Source organism: Eucalyptus grandis, chromosome 2, assembly GCF_016545825.1.
Source record: "Eucalyptus grandis isolate ANBG69807.140 chromosome 2, ASM1654582v1, whole genome shotgun sequence".
Taxonomy (NCBI): domain Eukaryota; kingdom Viridiplantae; phylum Streptophyta; class Magnoliopsida; order Myrtales; family Myrtaceae; genus Eucalyptus; species Eucalyptus grandis.
Window position 1 is genome coordinate 30679445 of NC_052613.1, and position 10145 is coordinate 30689589.

A 10145-nucleotide genomic window follows, 5' to 3' on the forward strand; every position below is an offset into this window, starting at 1 on the left:
CAAATACATTGTTTACATTTGATGATGTGGTTCAAACTATAAGAGACACACCTTTGGGTCGTCCGAAACTTCTTAATGACTTGCCTCAAAGGACACAACCAAGAGAAGGGAACAAAATCTCACCAAGGAATGAAGAAGGAGAAGGAGAAGGGGAAGGAGAAGAAGAAGATTGCCTCAACTGAGTTGACAACAAAATTGCAGCTACCACTGCTTCCGGGACCTTCTCATGTGGACTCCGGTGCCACCTCCTCTGTGGTATACTGGTATGATGACTAATTCATGAAATATTTGATAAAATGCCAAAGTGCTAATTTCCAAGTCCCCTTCATTTATTGAGTAGTATAAGCTTGCACAAGTTCAATTTCCTTGCTCTCGTATCAGCAGCAGCATCAAAAGTCCGGTCTTCCAATTCCCAAGGAAATGTTCTTTTTTTAATTCTTTGCAGGGGTTTATACCGATGAATTGTTGATACTCCTGCAATAACCGACGACGATCGTGGTGTACATGGTCACATCTAGCTCTCAGCCTGTGTCTTCCAAATTCTTCAGCAATCCAACGGCTTTTCCAGAATTGCCGGTTCTGCACAATCCCTCATCATGGCTTGGCACGTGGTTATATCTACCTCGATTGTCTGGCCAACATTTCATCCATAAGCTCATGGCTTTGGCAATTCTACCTCTCCAACGAGCCCAGTGATCAAAGTGTTAAAGCTCGCAGTTGTGGGTTCAAGTCCAAGTTTGACCATTTTACGCAAAACTGAGGACCCGAGATCGGATCTTTTCAATTGGCAGAGGTAATTCATCAAATGTTGCAGTAGAACTGTTGGGAGTCGTTCCTTTCGAACCCATCTGCTCGATCATGTCAATGGTGATGGGGTAATGCTTCATCTTGGCCCCAACCCCAAGAGTTGGGCGAAACAGGGAGGTACAGTCAAGAGGGTTCACTCGTATCGTCCTCTCCAAGAAGAATAAAGCATCGTCAGCTTCCACCAATCCGCCATTTCTGCATTTGTTCACCACAAAGGCCACGGGTTCAGATTGATCCATTGAATCACTCACTCCAGCAGTGGATGGGCAACTGTGGGAGCGACGTGAAAGAAAATGGTTGGATGCAAAGATGGGATGAGAAGTGAAAGGTTTAGCGAGATCACCAGATTTTCGAACAAGATGGTGAAGAGCAGAAGTGCAGATGGATTGTGTCATTCTCATCAGGTTTGCCAAATTCTCCTTCCGAGTTCCGACAATCCTCAAATTGACGCGATGGTGTATGGAGAGGATGATTGTTAGGCAGTTTAATCACTGAAACTTTAGATGTCTGATAACAACATGGTATTCGGTTCAATCATTGAAAACTAATTGTTTGCCAAACTGAACATTTTAAGAAATATTCTGATCGATTCATTCCCATACTCAGCAGTTGAAGAGAGATCAGTATGCAAAATCATGCTCTCATACAGTTGTGAAAACAACTATGAAATCCACATCTGAAACCAAATCCGAATGGATAGATATCTTACACAACGATGGCAAACACCAGTGGGGTTGAAGTATCACCTGTCGAAATGAACGTTTCTAGTCTTACTACTGTCGGCCGAAAAAATGAGAACTTAATACAAATGTTTCTACTATTGTCATTGTGTGCACAGAACATACTACATTATACCAATTTAAAATTTTGTTTTTGTTCTATTCAACACTTTCTTACGCATTGAATGAGGCAGTCTTCGACGACCAAAAAAAAAGGCAGTCATCCCAGCTTATATGTCGCAAAATGACATCAAGGGGAAATTTTGATGGTTTACATTTGAAGCATGTAACTTCGCAAAAGAACATAATATTTCGGCCCTCTTTTCCCCGATAGCATAGAATTGCTTATTTAGTGAATAAACTCTAAACATGTAAAGATTGCGTTAATTCACCTAGTTGAAGTCAGTAGAGGTGAGTGAGAGATGGCTCGGACACCAACTGATTGCTAAATTAAAAAAAAAAAGAAAAAGAAAGAAAGACTAATGGATTAAGAAAAATTGTAAGCTGTAAGCCTGGACTGCGAAATCCATTATTTGTCTTTGATAATGTGGTTATGCAAAGATCGATTCCATAACACACGCTTAATCCACGTGCGCAAGTTCGTTGTGAATCACAAAACCAATCGCATGAGTAGTGTTGGGAAAAAGAATCATTAATTATGACAATCGAATGAACGAAAATGAAAAGATTCTTTTTCCCAACTTCAAATTGTCCCCATTTTCACAAGGGGTATAGTTTACAATTTGCTTCTCATCTTGAGGATACCAATTGCGCATATAGGGAAAAACAGACGTAGAGGTTTGATCAATAACTTCTTCTTTTATGCTTATCTTATCATTTTGTCATTCAGTTGGAGTAAAACACGCGCCTAATTAGCAATTTCACTCTATGAGAACACAGAAAGACAATAATTTGCAATTTAACTAGACATGAACCCCAACGTCATGCCGAAATAAATGACTAATAGAGGAAACGAATAATTATCAAAAAGGGAATAAGTATTGTAAAAGATTCTTTTATTCATTTGCTCTATAACATAAAGGAGTAATTCATGAAAAAAATATGAGTACTCAAATGTTATTAATGACAATAAAAGGCAAGCCTTTGAGGTGAAGAGACCAAAATCAATTGTCCAACGAAATGTAAATATATATAGTAGATCCAAGTTTTGCAATATGAATAAGACTTCTCTAGTTATCTTAAGTCTTATGCGTCGTCATGGGAAGTGATGCTTTAGCAATACTTTGTTATTACGTATTTGTATAAATGAGACCGTATAGAATTTGTAATACCTGGTAGCTTAATGATTACGCATGAACGTTTTCCTAGTACATCAATTTTTTTTTTCCTTCTAGGTTTTGCCGGATCGGGGAGTGCAGGTAAAGACTAGTTGTGCCATGTAAGAGTCTTATTTAGATCATAAAACAAACCGCAATTAAAGCAAAAACAATCCTTCCCATCATTAAGTGGAAAGTATACGACGATAGGTGCATAATAGACCAAGCTATCTAATTGCCTATAGATCTCATAATAAATTAGCAGATATTTTGATGGAAAATGCATCTAGACCATAGACCAGTAGTGTAGGAACTCAGAGAAAATCTCACAGATTGATGTGGTAGAATAATAGTTGAATTTTTTTATAGATTTACCTGCCGAAACTTACTCACATCTGGAAGATGTATATCGACAACTTTTTCGCTCAACTTATTAATTTTTTTTTCAGAGAGTGCATGCATCTTATAATTTTTTTGGGTATATCCTTGTACTAGAGATTCTGCAAGGGCAAATAGAAGAAGTGCTATGCAGTAGGGTGAAGTTATGAATCCAACCGTCCATCCTCGAGGATGGAATAGAATGGGCCTTGAATGAAGGTACGAATCAATACCTTTTTGTTACTATCCACATCAGACGCAATATCAATTTAGACTTGATTTCTATTGGTCACTTTCTTAAAAAGTCAATAACACGTGTATAGTTTCTACTACATTGAGCATTTCTAGATACGTAGAGATTAGTGAAAATAATGTATGGAGATTATTGGGTCTTGTTTGGTTTAATTAATAAGAAATTAATGAGTGAACTCTCGTTCCTTGAAGTTACATTTCATTATTTTTCTTTCTTTAACTATCGGTTTAACTTTAATGTGGAATTTCATTTTTATTGTTTGAAGATTAATCGTTACCGTGAACTAAGTTAAGCTGCTACCACAAACGCACCACCACCACCCGCCCACCTATTCACCGCATCCTTGCCACCTCAAATGCACACCGTCACCGCGAGGATGCCATTAGCTCAACTACCACACCAACCGCCCACTGCCACCGGCCACCACCAAATCACCCATTGCGCCCATGCTCCTCCGCCACGAGCCGCGCTGCAGCCACCATTGAAGCACCACGACCACTGTTGACACCTAAAATTTTGATTAGGTTTTTAATTAGGCTTAAGTTTCTTTATTTATTTATTTTGCCTCTTTTTCAGATAAATTCAAAAAAAAAAAAAAAAAGCAGCAAGAAAAACAGAAGCCAGCAACCCATTTTTCTCCCTCTCTTCCCCCTCCGCATGGGCCTCTACGGCCCACTTTCCTTCTCCTCCGGCCCAGCCCTTTTCGGTCTTCTTCCTCCTCCATCCGCTCTGCAACACACGCGCAGAGGGCGCGACGCCGGATGAGCGGACGGACGGCGACGCGCGTGAGAAAGGGGGGGCAGCTGGAGGACAGGTGGCGGATGGGACGCCGGTTCGGCCACGGAGGTCCGGTCGGCAAGCCAAAGACCGGCGGCCGAGCCTCTCCGTCGACCGGACCTCCTCGCCTATAAATAGCGGAGCATTTCCTTCGTTGATGGGCACACCGGAGAAGATCGCGAGCTTGGAAACTTCCTCCTGAGAGACTTCGGAGGAGGTTGAAGAGCGAGCGAGAGAGAGGCCTGCGAGCTCCGAGAGATCCCCTGAGAGACTTCGGGGAACTCAAAGAGCAAGCAAGGGCGAAGCGGTCGGGTCGCGAGCTCAACGACCTCCCTCCGAGAGACTTCGGGGAGGCCGGCGGCGAGCGAACCCAGATCTGCGAGGAGCGAGAGCAGAGAAAGGAGAGAGATCGAAGCCGCGAGCATTCAAGCTTCCCCCGAGAGACTTCAGGGGAGGCTCGACGCTCGCGAGCCCAAATCAAAGGGAGGGAGCAGAGTTTGGGCACCCTCCGCCGTAGCCGCCGCCGTCGCCACCATTCGCCGTTCAAGCGGCCGTTCACGGACAGGTAAAGTACCGCCGCACCACGCCCTCCTGCCGCTGCCGCCCTCCGTTCGTGTCACTGCCGTCGCCGCCGCCGCCGCTGGGACGCCCCGTCCCCTCCCTCAGCGCTGCGAATCGGGAACCCTAGGGTTCCCGATTTTCCGGGTCGTGGCCTCGGGTCATCAGATCGGACTCGGGCCATGAACCGGGTAGGGTTTCCGCATTCTGAGGTCGGGCTGAAATCGGGTCAAAGCCGGGTCGGACCCGGGTAGGGTTCCGCTAGGAGCCCGTGTCGTCGGGCCGGGCCGGGCGTCCCTGAACGCCCAGCCACGGCGTCGTTTTTGATTAAAAAAAGAAAAGAAAAGAAAAAGCCGAAAAATCCGAGTCGGGCCCGCGTTGCGGGCCCGTCCGCGATTGGGTCGCCGGCCCGGGTCGGACCCAACCCGCGGATCCGACCCGGGTCGGTTTTATTTTATTATTTTAATATAAAATAATAAATATTTTATTTTCAAAAAATAAATATAAAATCAAAAGTATTTTATTTTCAAAAATATTAAAAAAATGTTTTAATTTCCAGAAAATCGAAAAATATTAAAAATTGTTGAAAAATGTTTTATTTTTTCTAAAAATCGAAAAAAATAAAAAAAAATTATTTTCCAAAAATATCAAGAAATATTAAAAAATATTTCGAAAAATCAAAAATCAAAAATATTTCATATTTTCCAAAAAGGTCAAAATTCAGAAAAGCCAAAAGACTTGTATTTTTCCAAAAAAAAATATACCAAAAAAAACCCAAAAAAATCCCTTTTGTGTCCAAAAATTAGAAAATGACTCAAAATGTTTTTCCTCCCAAAAATGCATGGAAAATCTCTCAAACATCCAAAAGCCTTAGGGTTTAAACAAGATTAGGTGCGAAAGGGCATTAATGATTAACTAGTGTAATCAAGTCCCCCGATCCTAATTTCTGCAGTTTGCCGGAGCGAAATGAGTATTTCTCCCGACATTTCGCTTGGGTTTAATCGACCATTCCAAATCGATTAGTGGCGACTCCATTTTAAAAATTGATTTATAGGTTAAAACTCAAACTATTAAAGTCGTGAATTGGTGGACTTGAGAGTCCGGGCTTAACCAATTTCAGCCGAGCCATTAGCCTCATAGGCGCTCGTACCCGATTGCGGGCGCCGAGAGAAAAGAGGTCGCGACAACCACCACCATCAATATTCCAGCGCCACCAAGTTGCCCAAGCGAGAACCCCCTAATCACTTCCCCGCCTTCACTCCCGATTCCACCCCCCTTCTACTCGCAAACCGAGTCAGCACTTTCCTCCACCTCGCCACGACCACTGCTGTCCACTGCTCCCACCCGGCATGACTTGGAGAGTGTTGATGGACTTTCAAGTCTATGCTTACAACTTACAGCTAATATTAGACTCTTCATAACAAATACATCTGAAAAAAGGACAGAACTAACTAAGGATCAATGCAGCCGCGCCCATATCTTTTGTTGTGATCACTGGAGAGTGTGACGCAGTTTAGTCTCGACCATCTCATGTAATACATCCATTGCCCCTCATATTCTGACCATCTTTAACGAGTGCTCGGGCAGAGATTAGTTTTTTTGCCAGAAGGTGGAGATTAGTTATAAGTCTCCGAAGGTTGAATTTGCTAGTGTTAATAACTTTTGATGAAATACCAGAAGTTATCATACAATCTTTTCCTGCATCTATCACAACATACATATGTAGCTAACAGAATTATTAATTGAATTCAATATCCCAGGTGACAACAGTTAATTGGAAAAGCCAATGAGTATGAGACCCAAGTACGAGAATTATATGTGATGATGCGGTTCAAAACTATCAAGAGCGCGCACACACCTCCAGTTCGTCCAGAACTTCTGCATGACTTGCCTTGAAGGACACAACAAAGAGAAGGCAACAAAATCTCACCAAGCAATGATAAAAGCTGAAAGAGGAAGAAGAAGAAGAAGCGTTCTGTGCCATCATTTTGTCGCAAGTTTTCACAAATTTCTGGTCGTGTTTAATAAAGTCGTTGAAAAGTCTTTGCTCATGTAATTTTACAGTCCATTCTCACTTTCTGGCCAAACAGCACCTTTTACTATAGGTCTTCAATTATCATTATAGACTCACATTGGTGATGACCATGGAAGAAGGAAATAAAGTGGAAGATGAAGAAGGAAGAAGGTGGTTGTCTATTTCTACCAGGGACTTCTCATGTGAACTCCAGTGTCCATTTTCCTAATTTCCTGGTCAGTAATGCAATCTGCCATTTGCCTGAATTGAGTTGACGACAAGATGGACTGAAAATCTCGGAAAATGAAAGAGCATGTCTTCAAAGTTTGAACACAACAAACGGAATTCGCCAACACGGAGTAGTTTGGTGGCACTTCACAGCATGATCAAGGGCTATTCAACTCAATGCTATTCAATGGATGTCCACTAATTTGCGTAATTCTTGAACGTATATTTCCATGGAAGGTTCTTCCGTGCTTTTCCTCATAAATGCTGAGGAAAAACAATGCCATACCTTGCAAATATATTGCCTCAGGCCCTTCTTTATATGAGCTATTTAATTGCCTGTTATAGTTACGGTTGATTAGTTTTTGAAGCAGCTATTCACATTGAAGCCATTCATGGAGGCTGTTATCGTTGTTTTCACAGTTAGGACTGCAGTAGACTCTCACTGCCCATCTGGTCGCTGATTTCCTGAATTATTATTACAATCATCCAGCTGATAATTGGGCATCCTAGCAAATCGTCAGCTGATCAATTATGCATATGTTGGGATTTTTGCAAGTTTAGAAAAATAATTTCAGGCAGCACTAATGCTCAAGAAATCCTGTTGACGTTGGAGAGTTTCTCAAACTTCTTGTTGGAGATGTTAAATTCAGTTCTGTATGACATGCTTGGCATCAACATGTAGAAATTCATCTGCACTACATTCAATCTGGGAGTGGCACAAATTCTGTTTCTTGGAGTATAATTAGAAATGGGCAGAAGTAGAGTAGAATGGGACCAAATCAAATGTTGATTGAAAGAAAAATCTTGCGCAATTTCAGGTAAATGTCATTTTTCTAGAATGCAGTTCCAAAATATCAGCCAAAACCAGCATTTCATATGTGCAAGTTGCCCCTAAAAATGTCGCCTCCAAGTCATTGCCTAATCAATCCAATGGTCTTTTCCAGCAAGCCTGTGACCCGCCTCTGGAGCCTCCTTCTGTCATTGCATTTGATCAGATGAAGCCTGCAGCCTCTTTCTGTTAAATTTGTTACAAATCTGATGGCCTTTGCAGTGTTGCACGGGCCCCCAGCCATGATTCCACTATATATCCTTTGGGAAGCATTTCATCGACTGAACTTATGACATGGCTTGTGCAATTTAACCTTTTCCTTAAATTCCACTGATCAAAGGGGCAAGCTCACAACATCTGGTTCGAGTCCAAGCTTGAAGACTATATTCAAAACAGAGAAGCCAAGATGAAATCTTTTCAAGTGGCAAGAGGCAATTTATCAGATCCTGAGAATATAAATGTCTCAAGATTAAGAGGGTGTGGGTCATTGCAGCATCCTCTGCAAGTTAAAACATAATAAAATCTACAGCAAGCCTATCATGAAAAGACAGTTAAAGGAAAGAATCGTGGTCAATCTATTACTCGAATAAATAGCCAAAATTTTTAAATGGCAAAACAGACGTTAGAAAAGCTCTCATTGTAGCTTGGCAGATTCATTTTTCATACTCTCATACCATCAGCATCATAAGGATATCATAAAATGAAATCCGACCTTTCTTTGTGGTCTTCCGATTCCAACGGCAATTTAAGAGAAATTAGGCATGAGTGCCTTTTTTACTTTCTGTTAAATTAGTGCCTTAATTTTCTCATCACATGTACCTTTTTATCTTCTGCGAGTAGAGAAATGCTAAATCTATAGCAACCTTACTGGAGAAACACATTTAAAGATATGAACCGTGGTCAATCCACAATGAAGATTTATAGCATAAAGGTTCAATGAGAAAACAGATGTAAAGAAAAACTTTTGTTGTAGCTTGGTAGAGTTTTGAAGATGGTCATGAAGAACCAACAAGAGTTCCATTGGGAGGAGACTCACAGATCAACACAATCTGGACCATGTTTGTATTGGTGTTCTCTCAAGTCCATGGATACAACTTTCAGCTAGTTTTAGGTCTTCTTGCCAAATATAGTCAAAACAGACAGAACTGAGGATCAATGTAGCCGCTCCAATCATCTCTCATTGAGATAAGAACTCTCTACTATATACAGTCACTCTCAACCTTATTGTGCAACCCGTGCATTGCCCTCATTTTCTGACCATTTTTAACCAGTGCTCGGGTGGAGAGTGCAGCTTCTCTTTCATTTCTTGAAGCAGCTCGGAGGCATCACTCATTTGGTTGGTTTACATAGCCCTGCAATTATAGCACCAAATGACAAAGCATCATGTTGCAAACCTTTCTTAGGCAAAGCATTGGAGAGTTCTATAGCATCTTCAAGTTCCCCTGCCACATATGCCGCTAATAAGGGTGTTATAGCTGATGATATGGACATTCCGTCTTTCACTTGTCTATACAAAGCAATTGCCTCATGAACCTGGTGACATTTATAAAGATCATCTAATGTTATTGATTATTGTTGATTTAAATGGTCGCTACTAGCTAGAATTTTGTAAAACAAATGGTGTGCAACCTGAGGCATATCAATGAGGAAAAAGCCACCCCCTGAGATAGTTATAGGTGGCAACATCAAGGACTGATCCATTCTGTAACATTCATGAATCAATGTTAGATTGGTTGTGAGTGAAAGCGAGCAGTTTTGTGCAATCATCAAATGAAATGTAGTGGGTGCATCATCCATTTGATTTTAATAACAGTAACCACCAAGCAATGAATTATAAGCAACTAGGTCGGGTGTAAATCCTCCTCAGATCATCAGATCAAAGATGCACTTTGCCTCGGTAGTCCTGCCCACCCCACTCTGCAAAGCGCATCCACAATGATCCTGATGGTTCGAACATCTGCCATCGCTCCTCTTTGCAGCATCTCAGTTAACGCAACTGAAGCCTCTTCCCATTGGCCACCACAGCATAGGCCTTGGATTAAGGAGTTACAAGTGAAAACATGTGGTCAGATTCCATTGCTAATCATCTTGTCCAACAAAACCTGTGCTTCTTTTCATTAACCTATGCGAGTTGAGCAAGAGATGACATTTGGGCATCAGTAATAGTATTATAGAACTTCAAAGCCTCTGTCCCGGTGCCTCCTATGATCGTGGTGTACATGATCACATCTAGCTCCCAGCCTCTGTCTTCCAAATTCTTCGGCAATCAAACGGTCTTCCTAGCCTTGCCGGTTATGCACAATCT

At 41.7% G+C, this 10145-nt stretch overlaps 1 long non-coding RNA gene across 1 annotated transcript; it reads right to left on the reverse strand.

Annotated features, from left to right (window-relative positions):
• Positions 1-8740: 8740 nt before the first annotated feature.
• On the reverse strand, positions 8741-9669 carry LOC120290243. Its single transcript, XR_005548091.1, has 2 exons — positions 9470-9669; positions 8741-9373 (listed from the first exon to the last, which is right to left on the reverse strand). It is a non-coding gene; the product is annotated as an uncharacterized LOC120290243 (long non-coding RNA).
• Between the last annotated feature and the right edge of the window lie 476 nt (positions 9670-10145).